The sequence below is a fragment of the Saccostrea cucullata genome, unplaced genomic scaffold, assembly GCF_032062105.1.
Source record: "Saccostrea cucullata isolate Sc308-1 unplaced genomic scaffold, CSIRO_AGI_Scuc_v1 ctg1013, whole genome shotgun sequence".
NCBI classification, from domain to species: Eukaryota; Metazoa; Mollusca; class Bivalvia; order Ostreida; family Ostreidae; genus Saccostrea; species Saccostrea cuccullata.
The window spans coordinates 60,075-78,135 of record NW_026938117.1 but is presented as its reverse complement, the minus strand read 5'-3'; the positions used below and the strand labels follow the sequence as shown (position 1 = coordinate 78,135).

The 18,061-nt window shown below is 32.9% G+C and overlaps 1 long non-coding RNA gene across 1 annotated transcript; it reads left to right on the top strand.

Annotated features, from left to right (window-relative positions):
- The first annotated feature begins 3,696 nt into the window (after positions 1-3,696).
- LOC134249452 (uncharacterized) lies at positions 3,697-5,524 on the top strand. The gene is made up of 3 exons (XR_009988284.1): positions 3,697-3,775; positions 4,925-5,022; positions 5,430-5,524. It is a non-coding gene; the product is annotated as an uncharacterized LOC134249452 (long non-coding RNA).
- The last annotated feature ends 12,537 nt before the right edge of the window (positions 5,525-18,061 follow it).

The following is an 18,061-nucleotide window of genomic DNA, read 5'->3' as shown; positions in this document are numbered from 1 at the left end:
ACAGGGCATCTGTTTATCACAAACATTTCATTCTATTTTGTTAATTTATCTATCTATTTATTTGATTTTTTATGTTAACAAATTTTATGAGTTGGGTTTTTTTAGTAGTATGGTCGGACGACTGTCCTCCTCACTGGATTAAAGAATGGTTTTCTTATTATCTGTTTATTAAAGATGTTCCCTAGGACTTCATCGAAGCTTTGGTATATATTCGAATCAATCAATTCACTCAGTTGCTTAAAAAGAAAAAAAAATCGTATATACATTATACTTTTTATTAGCTTTGAGGTATAGAAAATACTATTATAATATTATTAACTTTATATTACTCTGATATATATTTTTGATGTAACGCGACACAAAAATAATAATTTTGAAAGTTTATTTTAAAAAGTAGAATTAGACTAGATGCACTTACTTCGACATTTAGAAGTAAGTTTTTAGTAATAGATTCATACGTAGTTCCAGTTCTCGGAATTAAAATTGCTATTAAATGTACCATAACTGCTTTTTTTGCGAAAAATCTTGATTTTCCTTGTCAAATCATAGTACTTATTCCCTACCAGTTCTGAAATGTACTTATCTTCAACTTTATTTTATACTGCAAAGCTTTTCAGTCATTTTGCCAAAGGCGTGAATCCAAGCTGGTGGAAATCGAGACTGTTGACGAAAACAACTCTCTCCGCTCACATTTCGTTGGAACAAATCGACAAGACAAGTTTTAGCTCACCTGAGATGAAGGCTCAAGTGAGCTTTTTTGATCACAATTTGTCCGTCGTCCGTCCGTCTGTCTGTCAGTTTGTCCGTCTGTAAACTTTTCACATTTTCGACTTCTTCTCAAGAACCACTGGGCCAATTTTGACCAAACTTGGTACAAATTATTCTTGGGTGAAGCGAAATTTAATTTGTTAAAATAAGGGCCAAGCCCCCACACAAGGGGATAATCAATAAATGACAAAAATAGGTGGGGTCATTAAAAAATCTTCTTCTCAAGAACCACTGGGCCAGAAAAGCTGAAACTTATGTGGAACCATCCTGGGGTAGTGTTGATTCTAAATTGTGGAAATCATGACCCCCGGGGGAAGGGCAGGGCCGCAATGGGGAATCAAGGTTTTACATAGAAATATATAGGAACATTATTTGGAAATCTTCTTCTTAAAATCCACTGGGCAAGAAAAAACTGAAACTTATGTGGAAACATCCTGAGGTAGTATTGATTCTAAATTATTTCAAATCATGACTCCCGGGGGAAGGGCAGGGCCACAGTGGGGAATCAAAGTTTTACATAGAAATATATAGAATTTTTTTGAAAATGTTTTTCTTAAGAACCACTGGGCCAGAAAAGTTGAAACTTATTTGCACATGGAATAATCCTACGGTAGTGTAGATTTCTAAATGTCTAAATTATGATCAGTGGTGTAGGGTGGGGATGGAACAAGGAGGAAAATCTGGTAAAGAACAGAATGGTTAACGCTTCTCAGGTGAGCGATGTGGCCCCTGGGCCTCTTGTTTATTAAGCTAGCATAAACAGAACAAAAAGAGTGAGGGGTATACAAATCATAGTACCCACACTTTAAAAGAGGAAGGGTAAAATTATAGTAATCGGGTGCCTTCGTTTGTACGTCCGTCCGTATGTCCGTCAGTCTGTCACGCTTTGGAGTATCCATCTCTTATCTTGTATAACTGTATTTGGGTTTCCCATAGCATAACATGGCAGCTGCCATTATATTTATATGGGAGGCGGGCTATCATTTAGTGAGTTCATTGCTCACAGTACTTCTAGTTTAATTCCGTATATTTTATTTTTGATGTGATTGTGAAAACAACTTAAAAAGCATCAATCTTAAGGAATACAAATTGTCTTTTTTTCCATTTCATGATATTTGTTTATTCTGTCTATTTACGTTGAAACATTCTTTGAATTGAGGTTAGTGAAGAGTCCATTGTTAAGGTTTTTTTTTTTTTTTTGGGGGGGGGGGGGGTATGTACCCATAGCTCTTTTTCTAGGGAGAAGGATATGGAAATAACGAACAGGAAATTCTACAAAATTTATGTCAGTTTAAAATATTTTTAACAACCAAAATGAATTCGAATTATCAAATCTTCTTGTTTATAGGATTCGATTGAAATCCTTCTATACAAAGATACATAGCGGGTCCCAGTAAATGTCCTATCAAGCCTCTCTCTTTAATTCTCGCTAAAATATTAACAGTAATGTCGGAGAAACTTCAGAAGAACTATACAACAATATTTTTGAAAAGTGTTGTAAATCAAATGTAGATACCTAAAAATTCCAGGGAACTTTTGGAAAATTTGAAACCACCAACATTTACCAAAAGAACAGCATAAAAGTAGAAAAAAAGTCGAGACATTTTGCAATCGTTGCAGCTGCAGTTTTTATACTTGTAATTTACTTTAACACATGAATTTACTCACTTTCTTATCCCTGTCCTTAATCATTTGCAAAAGAATTTTGTTTAAGACACTTTTGATTGTACAGTCAAGTACTCTGAAGTTGATATTAAAAAGATGATCGAGTTTCTGATTGACAACATCTATGTGGTTTTTGGAGACCAGTCCCTCTAATAATCTATTAGAGTCATCGGGATTGTGTTCTATGCTCGATCGTCACCATTTCTGTTTGACGGTTTTAATATTATTTTTTTCCGTAATTTACACATTGAATTTTCAACAGATTTTATCATCATCATTTCCTAGTCATAACAGGGTGCTTGCTTGCAGAGAGTGTGACCGGTCGGCAGGGGGTGCTCACTCTTCTATAGCACCCGATCCCACACCTGATCCTTTGTATGTCCCTGTTCGCTCTGATCCAATTTGTATTGTTTAATGGACTATTAATCTTAAATATTGGTTGTTTTATCTATACAGTTCATACAGAAAAAGCTTTGTCCTGATGGAAAATATGAACAGTAACGGAAAGGCATATGGAAATCGATGGTGGTTGGAGAGGGAGATATTGAGAATTCAAATAGAAAAGGAGGGTTGAGAAGCACATTCCTTGTCTACCACCGTGGATCATAAACAACGTACAAGTACATGTATCAGTTCTGTTGCAGAGGGATACAGGAGGAGACTATCTGACATTGTCTTGATTGTCTTGTGTGAGAGTGGATATAGACTTCCACAGGGAATATTCAATTTGAATCATTTAAGGCCTGATTACAGAAACTTCCGAAAACTACCAGAGTCAATAGGACTGTTCAATGTTACAATATTTAACATAATTATCTAATTTTATTTTAAATGTTTTATATGAATTTAATTATAAACAATAAAATAACTTTCTTTGATTGTTAATACACGGGTTATGTATATTTTTTGCTGCAGCTGCGACATTTGCAGGAAAGTTAAGGTTACGTACGGAGGTGTTTGTGGAAAAAAATATCTTAATTAAAAACCATAAGGGTTATATCTATGTATTTCCGTACAAAAAACTAAAGAAGTCATTGTATTATTTAGGTGAAATTAACAAATCCAAAATAACAACTGTGTGTGTTAGCTACTATGTAAAAAATGTATTATGGAGCATAATACTAGCCCTTTCATGTTAGCCTAAAAAAAGCCTTATGTTCTCTCATTGTCAATTTTCTGTTATACAGACTAAGATAAACTAATTTCAGCGTTTAAGTGTGTCATGGCCTGAAGTGACCAAAGTATATGATATTTCTCTGATAAGAACCTAGGACTTACCTGAACACACAAAAAATGAATTATAACTGGTTAATTACATTCGTCTTTATTTGCTTTGCAAATGGTAGTTAAAAATGTATCTCTTACACCCTTACCTACTTTTATGTGATAATGCATAGCTTTCATAGTTAATCTCAATCTGTATTGCTGGTATTAAAAAGGTATACATAAAAGAATTTGTATGGTTCTTATCAAAAATAAAATTAATTCATGACATGTGCGGTTCTATACAATATAAAGGCGATGTTGTCGATCAGAACTCTAAATATCATTCGCGAGCTTTTGTTATATGCTGACTGGAGTTAATAAATGTGCCTAGATATGAACCTTCTGAATAAAAAGGAAACATTAAAGTTCAACCAATACTACTCACAAGAATAAGTATTAATGTTTGAGTTTATTTTGTATTCTATTTTTTCTACCCCCGCAATCAAAGAGTCAGGGAACTAGTATATAAGTTTGCCCTATCCGTCCGTCTGTGAACCTGTTTGTTTGTTTGTTTGACCGCAAAAACTTTATAAATTAACCATCACTTTAGATTGGTTGGAGCTATGGCATTCATATTTCATTTTTTTTTTGACAAGAACATTGTTTGAGTACCAACATTTTCGACTTCTTGACCTTGGAGCTTGACCGAATTTTGCAAAAAAATAACCTAGGTCAAAACTTTGAACATCTGAGACAAAGGCTTTTAATGTATCAGGTGTTATCGTTATAGATTTTTCCAGCGGGTATAAATATTTTGTCCTCTTGACTTTGGCCACAGAGTTTGACCTTCTTTTACAAAAACTCTTATCTAAGTCATAACTTTTAAACAGTTAACTTTTAGACTTTGGCTTTCAAATTCTATAGTAATATTTCTTGTGACATGAACTTCCTTTGAAAACAAATGTTTACCTTTGACCCTGACCTTGGATTTTGACTTATTTGAAAATATCTAATCTTCATTCAGTTGTTACCAGAGCTTTCATAATTTGCATGTTTACTTCTTAGGATAAGGTATTCCTTATATTAATTAAGACACTGTTTTCATCTCTTGACTTCGACCTTGGAGTTTGACTAGCATTTAAGGCCCTCAACCCTTGCTAAAAGGTGTCATACAGGGCAATGTTGTCTCACAAACATTTTGCGTCATTTTATCTTGTTTATATATCAATCTTTTTATTTGAATTTTTATGTTTTTTATTTAAATTTTATGAGTTGGATTTTTCAGAAATATGGTCGGACGACTGCCCTTCTCACTGGATTAAGCACAGGTTTTCCTGTTATCTGTTCATTAAAGATGTTCCCGAGGACTTCATCGAAGCTGGGGTATATACTTAAGTCAATCGAATAATTCCGTTGTTTAAAAAAAAACAAAATTCGTAGATACATTTTACTTTTATTAGCTTTGAGGTATTAAACAATACAACTATATATACTTTATTTTACTCTGATAAACATTTTTGGTGTAACTCGACACAAAACAAAAAGTTTATTTAAAAAAGAGTAGAATAAGACTCAATGCACATATTTCAACATTTAGAAGTTAGCTTTTGATAAAAGTGTCATACCCAGTTCCGCTTTTCCATAATAAAATGCGAATATCAAACTGTTTCTCCGCGAAAAACCTTTATTTTCAGAGTCAAATAATACTACTTTTCTACGATCAGATCTGTATCTATTTTTCACATTAATTTCTTTGTTTTATGTTCCTGTATAATGCAAGAAATTTTCAGTCATTTTGCCAAAGGCTTGGATCCAAGCTGGTGGAAGTTGACAAGACAGTTGACGAAAACAACTTCCTCCGCTCACACATCGTTGGAACAAATCCTCAAGGCGAGTTATTTGATTGAGCTAGTATAAAATAACAAAAGGAATGAGGGAGATACAAATAATGTACCCCCACTTGAAAAGCAGAAGGGTATATCTAATCGGGATGTCTGTCCCTCCGTTCGTCTGTCCGACGGTCACGCTTTGGGATGCCCAACTCTTATTCGCAACTCCTCATATACCATTGAGAGAATTTGATGAGATTTTCAAAAAATCTTTATTACACATGGTCATTGTGCATCTGCTATTTTGCTTTTAGATTTGACACATATTTCGGGTTTCACATAGCACATGGACACTGTCATAATATTCATATAGGAGTCGGGGGTATCATTTTACTGAACTCAAAGTTCACAGTATCTCACAGTAATATTGTATATTGCTACATGTGTATTTATGATGTGATGGTAAAAAAGTATCCATCTCAAGGAATATAAATTGTCTTTTCTATTTCATGATATTTGTTTATTATGTCTATTTATTAATTTTATCCACCACAAATTATAAATTCACCTTGAATAATAATTATTTCATAAGACGCATACCCCCCTCTTTCAACCTGCTTACTCAACAATCACAATGCATAATTATCTTTAAACTAGAATTATGATTATTATATGAAGAAAAAAAATATTCACTCGCAGCTTTCTGTAACGAAAGCATCCAGTTTGTGAGAATCAGTCAATCACGCCCATTTTATTGTCTCCAATTTACAGACAAGTGGTGTTTTAATGTTTTAGAGTACTATAAGAAAAAATTTTTGGAACAATAGGTATAGGGTGTGTATTAGCATTGTTTTGATATGTACAACCTTGTTAATACAAGTATACACGCAAACTTTAATAGAACTCCAGGAAAATGTGGCAATATATAACTTTTGGAGGAATGAAACTATAGGGGTCTCTTTAGTGTAGAGCTCATACCATGAAAAGTAATGAGTCAGCATAAACATTTTTCTGCTTTTTCTTAAAGGTTATTTAGTTAGAAGAATGCAAATTTTTCAAGTTTGAGTCCATAATTTTTTTTCTAAAATGACCGAGATTGACCTGTGAAGCACATTTTCTCATATTTCATTTTGATATGTTAGCCTGGGAAAGTGCAAATAATTTTAATAATTCACGCAAAACAATGATTATATGGTTTACTAACAGGTTTCTTCTCTATTTTGTGTATTAAAGTTGAATATTTAGACTTTCATTCATTTAAATACAACAAAATGTAGGATAGGTAAATTTCAGAATTTTACGTTTTGGGGTAAGTACTCCGATAGGCAATAGCGGAAACGTGAACATGTTGACATATAAATTTTCTTGTGTCTATCCATTGCTGGGATGTATATCCAACTTATAAAAGCAGATTTTTTTAAGATTGGGCCCATTTAGCGCCCAGTGTAGAACTACCTTAACATCGAAACATTCTTTGGATTGAGGTTAGTGAAGAGTCCAATGTTAAGTGTATTAGGGTTTGATATACCCAAAGCTTCTTTTTTTTTGGGAACAAATTTTAGAAAATGGCATGTCAATGTTGAATATCTTCCTGAATTCGAATTACCAAATTCTACATGTGTATAGGATTCCATTAAAATCCTCATACGAGGGTTGTCCCAAAATTTCGTAGACTGGGCACACATACTTTAAAGAAATTGATGTAGCTTTATAAAGTTTTCAGGGTAGATAAAGCGTGTTTTTGGCAGATAAATTACGATGTTTTATCATGTTTACTTGAACACTTTTCGATTAATTACATATAACGTGATATCGTTCTCTAACAACTGCAGCAATCTGCAACGTCAAAAAATACAAATGTCAACGGTTCAAATTTTGGAGAAAATATATTTCAATTACCAGAATCAGATTCTTAAAATAAACGAAACGGTTATAGTTATAAATGTGAAATATCTTAATAACTATGATATGATCAAACATTAAAATATGTAAACAAAGTATATATGCATGTACAGGTATGAAATAATAATAATTTGAAAACGCAACATTTCTTCGGCTTTTTGTCTGCTTTATCTAATGGAGTTGCACAAGCCCTTTTCTTAGCTCTGTCTTTTACTTTAGTTACTGTTATTCACACATACAAAAAGAAACCGTTTTAGTCATTTTTTAAGTACTAAGGACAAGAAAAAGTTTCTTAGTCTACTAAACATAAATGATTTATACATTTCTGTAAGAGTGAATTCAGGTTCAAAACACTTGACCATAGTCCAGTGCGCCGCCTGTGCGAACGCGGCCGCTTTTTTTTTTTCAAAAAGTCGGATTTCAACCCCATGTATATAAAACGTTATAAAATTCTTATTTATCAAAAGAGAAAGAGCAAAATTTGAGGAAAAGTAGTTGAGAATGTTCGTTTCCATTCAAAAAATACAGGGTGGTAATTACTTTTCCGTAGGATTTTAAATATAATATACCAAATCTTAATTGCAACTTTTGGGTATTGCGCCGCCTTTCTACACTCGACTATGAAATGTGTCTTTTAAAATGGAATAATTTGTGTAGCTACTCCATATTTGTTCATAAATTTATCAGATACTGTTTTATTTAATCTATATACCAAGTTTCATTAATGTATGACATGGGGTATCTACAAAACAACGCTTGTCTAAGGAATTTTGGGACAAGACTTGTAAACAAAGATACATAGTGGATTCCAGTAAATATTTTATCAAGCATCTCTGTTTAATCCCCCCTAAAATGTTAACAGTAATGAAACAGGGGAAACTTCAGAAGTACTGTGCAACAATATTTTCGAGAAATGTTGTGAATCAGATGTAGATACCTTAAAATTCCAACGAACCATAGAACAGCAGTAAAAAGTAAAAAAAAAAAGTTCAGGATGTTTTGATACCTTGATCATTTGCAAATTTAATTTGTTAAAGAACCTTCTGATTGAACATACAAGTGCTTTAGAGTTTGTATTAAAAATATGATAGATTTTGATTGACAGTATCCATGTCGTATTTGGAGACCAGGTTCTCCAACAATCTATTGGAATCCCCATGAAATATATTTGCTGACAAGGCCATTGTATCGACCACTTTCGAAAATGGTTACTTTTAACAATACCGCTGATATTCTTGTTTCATCAAAATGTTTGTTACTAATTTACCTCGTTATAGAAAATGTTAATATGTAGATCATACTCTGGCTTATCGAATCAACTGAGAAATATAAACTGCGTATGTCGATCTGTGATGAAGGTATATAGTTGATAATTTTAGGTCTGATAAGAAAGGACGAATGAATTGACGATTGAAACAAGAGTTAAAATTGTTAATTGACGAAACCTCGTCGATATATCTAAATGTTCAGTGATAGGCCACAGCGAGTTTTTTTTCTTCAGTTCACATATAAGATCCTGGACAAATTCTTTATATGAATACAAAAACAAGTCTGCCAAAAGCGGGAAACAATTGCTATTTATCATTTCGTCAAACGCTGACTGACGTTTCTCATAGTTATTGTTAGTCCATTATTTACACACTGAATTGTTGATGGATTGACAACGAGTACTCGGCAAGTGTGACCGGTCGGCAGGGGATGCTCACTCTTCCATAGAACCTAATCCCACATCTGTTGTTTGGACCTACCTGTTTGCTCTGTTCCGATTTTGTTTTATCAAGCTTGAATTCGTTTATTCTCTAAGACGGAAAGGCATCCGGAAATTTGGGGGTGGGTGTAGAGGAAGATAATGAGATATTTAATAAGAAAAGGGGATGGAGAGGTGAACCCCTTGTCTACCACCATAAATCATATACAACTTACAAGTATCAGTTTTATTGCAGAGGGGTACTGGATAGGACTATCAGACATTGTCTCTGAGGGAGAGTGGGTGTGGACATCCACCCAGAACACGGCATCATTTAAGGACTGGTCACCGAACCAACCGGACAACTACCAAAGTCATCATGACTGTGTCATGTTCTTAACGCCGGATAATTTCCATTGGAATGATCATTTCTGTACAGTTAAGGGGGATGTACGCCACCTTTAGTGCAGTGAGAACAAATTGTAAACATTTCTTCAAATGGCTAAAGTACATTATATTTTGATCAAATTTTAAACCCTTATGATAAAGATAAATAAATATGCATAACTGAGTGCATGTTGTGCATATATAATCTATACTTTTGCAGAAAAATGCTTTTGATATGCCCCTTAGAACTGCGCAGCTACAGAATTCAGCAGAGCCTTAAAAAATCCAAAAAAATACACAAACTGTGCATTAATGTTCTGTCTACAACCATTTGTTGAGAAAATGTCTAAATTTTGCACTTTTAAATGATAATTTTAAGTTCAAAAAAAGGTATCGTTGTCTTCAAAAAGAGTGTAAAGAACCCTGAAAGTAGTTCATTGATAGCAGCACGTGATCTATTTTTAGCACAGAATTTTGTTTTTAAGACCTCTTCTTAATATGGAGGGACATAACAATCTTTAAATGTAGAAGAGAATTACAGTTGCAAAATATTTCAAATAATATGAACACTATTAAAAGGTATCGTTGTCTTCAAAAAGAGTGTAAAGAACCCTGAAAGTAGTTCATTGATAGCAGCACGTGATCTATTTTTAGCACAGAATTTTGTTTTTAAGACCTCTTCTTAATATGGAGGGACAAAACAATCTTTAAATGTAGAAGAGAATTACAGTTGCAAAATATTTCAAATAATATGAACACTATTAAAAGAAGAATTGTGTTATAGTGTGGCTTGAAGTAATTTATTTAGTATTATTATCGAACAGTTGTTAGATAGTGTACGTGTTGAAATAAACTCTCTTTGATTCAGGTTCAGGTAAGGAAAAATGAGCACCATCAAAGTTTAGAATTAAGAGTTTGTAAGTTTGTTACAGATAACTTATAATATCTATCAAAAGTTTAATTATCACCAATGAAACACAAAGAAATTAAACACATAAAATCGATATGAAAAACCCTGTGTAAGTATCAACTAGTACGAGGGGTGATCAAAAAGTTCTCGAACTATCTCTATATCTACAAAACCACAATTTAGATTAGAAATAAATTTGGTGCACACTCAAGTTCTATAAATAGCATATGTTGAATAAAGTGTGAAAATGAAGTCATTATGTGTGACGAAAAATGGTTGTCTCAGTGGAACTCATTCAACAAACGACTAAAATATTTATGGTATATCTTAAAATGCCTTTGAAGTAATGCATAAGAATTTGTTCACAGTTTATTAAGACAAATGACTTTCTTATAATTCAATCAATGATTGGATAGATCGTTTTAGTGAAGGAAGGCGATTGTATTATATGTTGTACATGTATATATATTTGTCATTTTGTAAACTGATGGGCTGTATTGCCCAAAGTTGTATCCTGAATAAAAAAAAAATAAAAAAATAAACTCAGATGGTTGAATATGATACTTGTTATGTTGCCCGAAAGCAAGTTTGAAAAGGGTTTTTTTTTAAATTAAGCAATATGCTATCAAAGATCTCCAATTTACACTTTGAAAAATACTTGAATATTTCAACAATAATATAACTATCAAATACCTAAGATATCGTTTATTTTTTATCCCCCCCCACCCCGTATACTCTGTCAAATAAACATTTACAATTTTCATTACAGCGCCACAGCGGAGCAACATTTGAAAAAGGAATAAAATCATTCAGAGTAGGAGATTTAATGAATAATTTTTTTTTCTATTTGCCCATTTTGTCAAAATTACAATTTTACAGAGTAAAGAAAAAAATCAACATAATTAAATGTTTTATACCATCTTTAAAATGACGTTTAGTGGACCTCCCAACTCAGGGAAAATTATTGGGTCCGTATTTATGGTGAGAAAATTTTTTCCTTAAAATTTAAACATGTTTGTTGACGGAAGAAAAAAAAATTCCTGTAAGTGGATGTAAAAAAAAATTGAGTCGGGCCATTTCTAGGCAGTAGATCTAGAGAGAGGGCATCCAAATATTTTTATTACAAATGGTCCTATAAGGCTAGTACATGTTCCATCACATACTTAGTAATGCAAAATTTTCTAATCTTTGGCACTATTTTGAGAAAAAGAACATAGGATTTTCTGAAAGGGGGGGGGGGCGTAGTCTCTCATTTTTTTGCGATGATAGACATAGCATATGCAATGGACCTTTGTTTGCAAACATTGTGATTGCTTCTAAATTTCAAAGAAACAACTCAATATTTTATCAAGCTTCGTACGTTCAATAAGCGAGAGCTTACAACGTAGTCAACATAGTGACACATGATGCGTTTTTATGTCCAAACATTACTCCATACAATGTGTTGGTCATTGCAAACAATCAAGCTATTTATGTGAGATGCCTGAAGGAAATCCTTCAACTGCCTATTTTTTCTATCTAACTGCTAAACAAAATAGACATATGTACCAACTTTTCGAATGTAAGACATGTAATTGCAATTTGTTTTTCATGCACCGCATATTGTTTAACATTTTCAAATTAAATGCTAAGCATCCTCCTTGCGGTGCCCCATTTCAAAATAACTCCTATCGCCACAGAAAAAAGACCCGACGTAAACACATATGTTTAGGGCATTTTTTTAAGCTTTTTTCTTGAGTTTTAAAGAAACCAACAAATTATCAAGACTTTTCCAAGAAAAATTAAATATAATCATGGTAATAAACGCATCTATCCACAGCAGATATATGCATATGCCAACCAAGTGCTCAGTGTACTAATATTAGCTAGGAAACTCGAGCTGTGAACAGAACAATTTTTCCCGATTTGCTAGAGTGGGGTTAAAATCGCGTTTTTTCATTAATCAGACGAAGCGATGCAACAAATAAAAGTAGTAAGTAATATTACCTAATGATTATAACTTAGTAATTTCTTGTCTTGATGTTATTATGGTCGCATTTATTCGAAAATCAATGTTATTTGAACTCTGTGTGACAGAGGAATGGCGGACGAAATAAACACATGGCCTCAGGAAGACACACATATGAAAAATCAAATTTTCAAGAATTTTAGATAATGACAAGAAAAAAGCGAAACAAATGGTTGTAGCGATATTATCAATGAATAAAACTAACACCATTTTCAATGCATTTTTCGTCTCGTGAATGCTGTAGCTGCGCAGTTCTACCATGATTAATTTCCTCCTAATTAAAACAAAATGAACTTAATTATTTAATAATTTTGGTCTTTAACAGTAGGTAACTAGTGCATTAACACTTTGAGTAACTTTGGGCTAGTTTAGACGAGTATTAAGCGTATTCTTGGCATTTCTTATTTCATACCAGACTAGATCCAATTGGCTTGTACATCCCCCTTAAGGCGGGATTCATCTGCGAAATGGAGTAAGATGAATACATAGTCTTTACATAATGTTTACTGATTTTTTACCTAAAATTCTATTCAGAAATAATTGTTTTCTATCTACATATCTTGTATACCTGATATGTATATAAATTCACCCTTCTCCCCCCAAAAAACTATAATAATTCCCCGCGTGTTTATTCAACTCAGTAAAACCACATTTATCAATCCCCACCTCAGGCCTAATATTTTGACATAAAAAACTGTTCAACAAAAAAAAATAAATAAATAAACGTAGTCTTGGATTATCTTAAGTATTAACAAGGATTTTAGCTAATATTACCATCTGGTCACCATGATATCACTTTGTCTGCCACAAAAACAACCATGTAATTAAAATACACGATTATTAAAATTCTGCTTTCGCCTTAGTCTTTCGTCACAATTTCTCATAAAAAGTCTTAAACAGAAAAAAACGTATTTGACTTGTATTTATTTATTTAAAAAAAAATTCAAAAAAAATTAATTTTGTATTTCTTTTTGTTTCAGGGCAGGTGAACCGATTGATATTGTAGGATAAGACGCAGAAAATTATTCAAAATTTAACAATGAAAAGTTGCATGTTTGTTAAAATACAGAGGACCGAAATGTATCCTCTTTCATCAGTGCTTGTGCTTTAAGAAATTTAATAATAAAAATGTGTGTACGAAATTTTACTTTTTTCGCTGCTAAAATCAATTGTTACACGTACCATTGTTGTTCCGACTGCTGTTTCCAGATGCAGGGGTTTCATTTAATTTCATTTTTTAAGTATTCTAATTACAGATATAGGTATAAACAGTCATTAATACATATCTTCCGAGCAATATGAGTGCCGTAACAGAGCTGAAATCTTGGCCTATACATTGCACATTGTACACTTTACTCAAATCAATGTTAGTAACCTGGCAGTCTGTGTACCAATTATTCACCGTTCTAAACAGACCAAATTTGATATTCATATAAAGCAGAAGATTTCAAAAACTTATACATTAGGGATAAAATCAAAATACTTGTTGTGAACTTAAACTTGATATTAAGATAAACATCAACGACTTATTGTAATATTAATTAACAATTATGACTTCCATTCATATGTCCACTAGATATATTCCAGTGAACTTGAAATGAAGAATCTTACACATCTGTTTTATATTCGATAGATTACCAGAAAGTTGCATATGAAGCAATATACTCTTATCACCTGCATACAGAGTACATACTTCTTTGAGAACAGGTGATACAAACAAATTTTATCTTCGTAGGAGACTTAATACCATGCCATAGGTTGAGAGAAGTGGCTTAATCTTAGAATTTTTCTCCTTAGAATTGGAAAGTGAAATAGATTTTGAAAATATTTAGTAATATTAGCATTTATTTAGCAATAAAATTGATAAAACCCTCAGTAAAGGTTCACACCTTAACGAGGCCGAGTCTAATTCGAGTGTCCATCACTTTGCGCAACTTTTTAATTTCATGCAGTCATTAATTATTTTAATTTTGATACAAAATTAACATTAGTTGTAACTCCTGCTGATCTGAAAATTTGATTTTACGACAATTATTGGAAAAAGAACATTGAAATGGCTACTAACTACGTCACCATAGAAATGTATTTTTACCGTAATATGACAATTTTAAAGGTATTTGGCTTCGACCTAGACCAATCGAGATGGTGAACGTTTTTTGAAATTTCACAATTTGGTGACTTTTTATATTTACTCTCGTTTACTTGAATGAAAAAGAAATCCCTAGGGAAGAAGTACAAAAAACATTTTTAAAATGTAATAATTAGGCGATTTTCCAACAAATTCCCATAGGGTCAAATAGTTAAATTAGACAACATTTAAGATGGCCCACTAAGAAAACGGGGTGGTAACCATTCGATATTGTAATCCTAAAACAATAAATATAGCAGTAAAAATTAATCATCAAAAAACTATCAAAATCCTAAGGGAAGAAATAATTAGACTCGGCCTCGTTAAGGACAGATGATACACTTTTATCTTTGGAGGAGACTTAATATCATGAAAAAAATTTAGAAAAGTGGATGACTCTTTAAGTAAAATGAATGAGGAAAAACTTACTTTTACCAATTTGATTTTCCCATAATAAAATTCACATGGCGTGATATATTTTTTCTAAAATCTATATTTTTTACGCTTAGCACCAAGCTAACATTTTCTGAATTTTGTTTTCTCCTCTTCTTCTTTTCGTTCGCCTAGTCACACTTGAGTCCCAGTCTCCTCTGCAAATCCGGTGGTCTTCTGTAGGGCTTCCACTGGTCGATAAGGCTTCTCTTGTAGCGTTGTTGTTGTTGTTTACGTGTTGTTTCTCAGTGCCTGGTGTATTCTACAGTGTTGTAGTAGGTGTGTTCTGTGTTCTGCTTAGCTTCTCCACATGGACACATCGGTGATGGTATGACTTTCATGACTCTATGCAGATGTTGTTTGAGTCTGTTGTGTCTTGTCTGTATAAACTCTAATCCAGGATGTTGTGGAATACTGTTCTTCTATCATACTGATTGTGAACGTTTTTTTTTTACCAAATCTGATTGTTCGTTTTTAGCAGTGATATGTCGGACTGAGGTGTGAATGGTGACATTTCCAGTTTTCTCTGCACAGGGCTAGCTGTAAGTGTGATCTCCATTGGTTTATATTTTGTATTTTGTACTTTTTTCAATCATTTTTATTTTCGGGCTGATACAAGATGTGATATGGAAAAGGGTATACATTATTCTCTCTCTCTCTCTCAATTTAATACAAAGGCATGTTCTTTTCGAATAACAAATTTCTTAAATGAGGTACACTATTGACACACAAGTTGATTAAAAAAGAAGTTTAATATTCTTGAATAAAGTTATCATTTCCTAAGTTCTATGGCCGAAACAATGGCCTTGTCAGCAAGTACAATGAAATTATTTGTTTATTATTCACTAATATATGTTCTTTTGTCCCCGCTTTCGCGAAAGCGAGAGGACATTAAACCTCATTCTTCCATCTATCATATTTTTCGAAAGAGAAAAGATATGGATAGCATATTACACATGCATATTACCTTTAACAATGCATTTCTTAATGTATGTATACTGCGACTTTAATTGGACATTGAACATGAATGGAAGTTACATCTTTAACATAGCAACCACTGATTGTGGCAACTTCTTGGTTCAGTTTTTAATTGGATGTTATATGATCATACGCTATATTTATGTTATATTTACATGTTATTGGTTTGTTACCAATTGACATAACAGCGTCTTATGCACTACATTGATGGAATGTACACATGATATGTCATTATGCATTTTACTTTCAAGGGTACCTATATAAATCTTAATTAAAATAATCATTTTTATAAAAATGAATTACACTTTCTTGTTACCTGTTCTTAAAAGATGTTCCTGAGGACTTCTTCAAAGCCGGGGTATTTGCTATATATCTGTATAAACGTCAGCAATTACACAGTTAAATCGGTCATTTGATAGAAATGATACTTATTTAGTTATGGATGATTGTTCAATGTTAATTGACGTCGGTAGTTTAGTGGTTAAGGTGCCGGACTCCAAACCGAAAGGTTGTGAGTTCGAATCCTTGCTGGGGCACGTCGACGTTGTGTCCTTGGGAAAGGCACTTAACACGAATTTTCTCACTCCACCCAAGTGTAAAAGGGGTACCTGGCTATAGGCAGTGAAAGATATTGTCAAAATGTTAGTGTTCTAGCGCTGATAACGGCAGCTTGCACTGAGAAAGATTCTGGATTGTTATGGTCTGCTGGGATAATAGTGATTGTAAAGCGCTTTGAGTAGCACTTATGCTAGAAAGGCGTTATATAAAACCAATCATTATTATCATTATTAATTAATTTCCCCGAGTACTCTTATTCTTTCACATTAAGTGAAAACCATGCACTCTGCGTTTCTCTTCAAATTGTTTTTTTTTTCGTTTTATTCTTGCTATAAACCTGAACATTGCTTTTAATGATATTAACAAAAACGTACCATTACTAGACTTTCATAACACCACTAAATAGAAGATGTATCACACCTGTATATGTTTCAATTTCATCCATTGAATAATGATCTTATTGCTGGATACTCGGAAAAGACATACCACACCTTTATCCATAATGTCTAGGTTTATACATGTACGTAAGTAAAGTCTTTTTAGACATTGATTTTCTTATCTGAAAGTGTCAGAATAATTTATTTTAACAAGTTTAAGTGCATTTTAACAAGTTTAAGTGTATTTAAAAGTGTATTTAAATAAGACTCAAAATTTAATTAATTTTATTTTTTGTTTAACATGTTTAACAAAATTCAACAATTTGGTATATCTCTTCAATTTCCTCACAGTGCCTCATTAGTAGCCAGTGTCATTTACCCAAAGCATGTTTATTCATTTTATCAAACATTTTTGTGTATGGCAGGTCATCTTCTTTATGTATTCAAAATGTGATTTTTTCTACAAAATATATAAGAAAATTTTATTTTTTCACATTTTTTTAATAAATTTTTGCTAGTATATTCATGGAATTTTCATTCATTCTGCCAAAGACGTGGATCAAAGTTGTTGGAAATTGAGACAGTTGAAGAAAATAACTTCCTCCGCTCACATATAATTGGAAACAATTAAATCCAAAAAGGGTAGGGAGAGGTGATGATGAATGTGGGACGGAGGGAGTCATGATACAAGTCCTTTTGTAGGGGGATACTGGATAGGACTATCAGACATTGTCTTTGAGGGAGAGTGATTATGAACATTCACCCGGAACACGACATCTTTTAAGGACTGGTCACCGAACCAACCGGACAACTTCCAGAGTCATCATGACTGTGCTATGTTCTTTACGCCGGATCATTTCCAATTGGATGATGATTACTGCACAACCAAGGCGGGATTTATCTGAGAAATGGGGTAGGGTGAATAAAACCTTATGCTGATGCAAACAATTTTAAGGCCCTGTAATCGACGATTCGTGGGTATATATTTTGACCTGTCCGTCCATCTTTCTGTCTGTCTGTTTATTGGCTTGTCTTTTGTCAACAAAACTTTAACCTCGTCCATAACTTTTAAGTTTTTTTTTTTTTTTTTTTTTGTTTTTTGTTTGTTTTTTTTTTTTGGACCTTAGACGTAAGCCTATTTATTATGACAAAACCTTTCTTATGGTTCTAAAAATTTGACCTCTTGGCCTTGACCTTGGAGTTTGACCTACTTTTACCCAAAGTTT